Here is a 4,558-nt window from a genome sequence, read left to right as displayed (position 1 = left end):
ATTTGCCTCTTTTGAAACATTACGGTATTTATTGTTTTACTGCCAAAAGTATTCACAGAAAAAGAATTGTGAAGAAATGGTCCAACAAATCAACTTGCTTTGTGCTATTATTCTTTTAAAATCCACATCTGCTCTTTTTTTTCAACCACTGGTAGCTGATTTTTCTTTCCTAAAACTACATATTATATAAAATGTATGTATTTTGCTAACTTGTGAATGGACTCTTTTTTTGACAAAGAAAGGTAACAAACAAAGGGATCTTTGAAACAATTTGAAAATTGATCCTTTGATTATCCTTTATCTCCATCATATTTTTTCTTCCATTTCCCCTTTTGCTCCTTTTAATGTATATGATATATATTGGGTCAATTTAAGCTAATTGGCTTGTGATATACAGCATAATTAATGTTGATAACTGTATTGATTTTTTCCTTTCTATTTAAGTTTTCTGAATTTAATTAAAAATGAAAACTAATGCATAATTTTTAAATATAGTATAGTACCAAGAACTTACTCAATATATTTCCACACTAAAACTTAGGCCATTTTTCCTTGAAAGTTAGTGCTCATAAAGTCATATAAAGTTGGAAATACATAATTATTAAAACTTAAATGCATTTTCCATAACCATAAATATTTTATAAAAATGTATAAAATATAAGTATGAAATGATGATACTTTATGCATCCACCTACCTAGCTATGCTAGCTAGCTTCTCCTAGGTGCTGGAGAAGACTCCTGCGAGTCCCTTGGACTGCAAGGCGAACAAACAAGTCAGTTCTAGAGGAGATCAACCCTGACTGCTCTTTAGAAGGTCAGATCCTGAAGATGAAACTGAAATACTTTGGCCACCTAATGAGAAAGAAGGACTCACTGGAGAAGAGCCTAATGCTGGGAAAGATTGAGGGCAAAAGAAGAACGGGATGACAGAGAACGAGGTGGTTGGATGGAGTCACTGAAGCAGTAGGCATGAGTTTAAATGGACTCCAGAGGATGGTAGAGGACAGGAAGGCCTGGAGGAATGTTGTCCATGGGGTCGTGATGGGTCGGACATGACTTCGCAACTAACAACAACAACCTAGCTATCTACCAGATATTTCCCTCTCGGTCACCAAGATCCATACCAAATTGAATCACTAGTAGTCAAGGACCTCTAAGAACACATTGGCCATGTTTTCAGCTATAAAATTTTAACTGATTTAAGTCTGGCCAAAATAATTTAAAAAATAGGGCACTGATAAACTAACAAATAATTTGGCTAGAATGTGGCAATTACACAGATAATTATCATAAATCATTATTGGTTGATAATTGATTGTACATATGTAAACATGGCATGAAACTTTAGTGAAATGTCACGGACAGTTCACTCGTCTTGACTAATCTTGGGATTTTCTCCTTATCAAACAAATATGCCTTTTAGTGAGATAGATGGCAAACAAATTTAATAAATAAATAAAAATTACAATTTGATTCTGAAACATGGTATGAAGGAAATTTTGCTATATGCTTTTAGAGTCCTTCATTTTATTCTAGGATAACAAAGTCTCTATTTGGAGTTCTATGTAAAGACTAATTTCCTTTAGAATTAGCTAAGGCTCTTTTAAGACATTTCTCCTAAAGCCATTGGCCATGAAAGGTAAGAGTCCCTATGGGTTTTAGTCCGCTAGTCATAGCCAACTTTAAGGGGCAACGCTCATCTCTGTTTCTTTAAGCCATTGAGCCAGTGAAGACGTTGCCATGGTCATGTGGCTAGCATGACTTCATACTGCAGTGCGAAGCATATGGCGAAACACTGCTAAGTTGGCATGAACTTACACAAGTGGCGGGAGTTCATTCCATCACATGGTAGGTAGGATTCAAACTGCCGGATATTCTCCAACATCATTAAGTCACTGATCCACTGCACCACTCATTGCACAGAGCTGAATTTTAATTTGAAGCAGTGGCTCAAGAGCTCTCTGGTTAATTTCTCCAAACAGCACCCCCTGACCGAAAAACAGTGTTTTCAATATTCCATTTTGTTATTTCATTCCCTATCTTGCTATTTGTTATTCATAATTCATAATTTCTTGCAATTATTGATATCTATTCCAGCTCCTTGAATAATTCTGAGTTAAGAATGCCACCTTTTATAAACTTTTTCATTTTCTATAATATGGAACTTCTTTCCTAAAATATTCAAACCCTTCAAATATTCAAATATTGAGAGGATCTGAATCCTGAACCTGATCGAATAATGAATGAACTTTCTGCTCTTTTTATACAGTTCAATTAAATGCCTTAAAACTTCGTCACATATTTTTTTCACAAGCATTCAAATATCATAACCGTCACTGACCTCAGATACAGATACTAAAGAAAATATGTCACATTACATATTTAAATATCTTTCTCATGGTCTTTTCCCAAACTGTTGTGGTACTGTGTTCTGCCAGGAAGAGAGTAGCCTGGAACAGAATGTTTTGTTCCATAATATTCCCTAATTAAAAAAATTCCTGCTATCATATCCATTCCTTTGATGTTAACTAATTCTGTAAAAGTTCCTACTCCTGCAGTCTCTTGTGAAATGACTTCTCTGTGTAACTCAAGTCATGGTCTGTACAATATCTAAATCATTCTAAACTGCCTAAGGATTCTTTCAGGTATTTTGCCAATTTCTTCTTTTGTTCTCTAGAGTTTGTAGCTACTGTGATTGGATATCATGATGGAACAAGAATAGCCTTAATCAAGGGTGTAGGACAGTATGGATCAGTGTATTTAATAGTGAAAAGCATATCTGCTCTTAGAATGGAAAACTCCTCAGGAACAGTCTTTATTTCTATAGGAAGACCCCCATCATACGTCTCAAAAATGTAGTTCCATTCTGCTTCATTCAAGAAATCATCTTGAAAATGTTTTTGCATTGGTCTTTGGCTGCTTGTGTTTTTTTTCCTTTGGTTACCACTTTGCCTTTTAAGTATTTGTCAGCTTTGGAAGCCATATTAGGCTGGAAGCTTCCGTGCTGCTACTTTCTCATGTGTGGGAAAGTAGGACGGGGGATTTAGTAGAGGGGTTGTCTTTAGACTTAATAGTATTCTTCCTGTCAGTCAAGGTCAGGCCGATCCTGCATCTGGAGAAGGAGTGGTCGGAATGCTGTCTCTAGAGGGGACAGATGGTGATTGGAGTATGTGATCGACTGAGGAGTGGGGGGACAGTTTTGGGGGTTTTGATTTACTGAGGGAAAACCTGGACCTCTCAGATTTGGGTTTTCTCAGATGTGCCAGTTTACCTATCTTAGTAAATAGAACTTTAAAAGATGCTTGCTTTGGAGTTTTTACTTGGAGTTGGGAGGTTTTCTGGAATGCTGACAGTATTTATTTAGTGTGTACTGCAGCCCATTTAAAAAACTCCTAATATTTTCCTTTCCATTATTTGGAGTTTTCCATCTTCTATTCACAACGTTCAAAATAGCAATAAACCGTGCATATCAGGTGGATTGTCATCAAGTTTTTGAATTCAAGTGTGGCATTTTTGATGCTGGCAGGAGCTAGGGTAGGCACAAGAGCATTGGCGAGGATGGAGGGTATCATTTCTGACTCTGTTTCATGGCAACGTGCTTGGATTCTATATTCATAAGTTCTTATGTTGAAAAAGAATGGAATTGAGTTTTTTAAAAAAATGATTCAGGAGAAGCCACAATTCACTTTATATCCAGTTGTGCTGATATGCCACTACTCTCTTTACTATGGAGATTCTCAGGCATCCAGGTCATGGTTTTCCCAAAAGTACTTTTTCAAAAGGCAACTGGACTTTGTTTTTTTTTTTCTTGAAGATGTTTTGCTTCTCATCCAAGAACTGAAGAAGTTTCTTTTTTAAAAAAGCACCATTGGGGCCACTATTCTCTTATTGGTTAATTCCTTTAATTCTCTAGTGACCAATAGGGCAGCTTAGAATATTGTTACATTTTGGACTGCTTTGGAAGTTAGTTAATAAATTTACATTTACATTTATTGGTGACTGGAAGTCTCTTACAGATAGAATAGAATAGAATAGAATAGAATAGAATATTTACTGATAAATAAATAGAATAGAATATTTACTGATCCCTCACATCCTGGACATAAACTGTTTCAACTCCTACCATCAAAACAACGCTATAGAGCACTGCACACCAGAACAACTAGACACAAGAACAGTTTTTTCCCGAAGGCCATCGCTCTGCTAAAGAAATAATTCCCTCAATACTGTCAAACTATTTACTAAATCTACACTACTATTAATCTTCTCATTGTTTCTATCACCAATCTCTTTCCACTTATGACTGTATGACTGTAACTTTTTGTTGCTTTCATTAAGGGTTAAATTGTACCCAATGACCATCATTTATGTTGTAAATGTTGTACCTTGATGAAGGTATTTTTTCGTTTATGTACACTGAGATATATGCACCAAGACAAATTCCTTGTGTGTCCAATCACACTTGGCCAATAAATTCAATTCTATTCAATTCAATTCAATTCAATTCTATTCTATTCTATTCTATTCTATTCTATTCTATTCTATCTAATCTCTTCTT

General features: G+C 35.5%; 1 pseudogene; it reads right to left on the bottom strand.

The window, feature by feature from the left end:
• Positions 1 to 1,912: 1,912 nt before the first annotated feature.
• LOC131194960 (nicotinamide phosphoribosyltransferase-like) lies at positions 1,913 to 2,983 on the bottom strand (annotated as a pseudogene).
• Between the last annotated feature and the right edge of the window lie 1,575 nt (positions 2,984 to 4,558).

The sequence above is a fragment of the Ahaetulla prasina genome, chromosome 3 (assembly GCF_028640845.1).
Source record: "Ahaetulla prasina isolate Xishuangbanna chromosome 3, ASM2864084v1, whole genome shotgun sequence".
NCBI classification, from domain to species: Eukaryota; Metazoa; Chordata; class Lepidosauria; order Squamata; family Colubridae; genus Ahaetulla; species Ahaetulla prasina.
The sequence above is the reverse complement of the archived record's forward strand: the minus strand, read 5'-3'. Positions and strand labels throughout refer to the sequence as shown.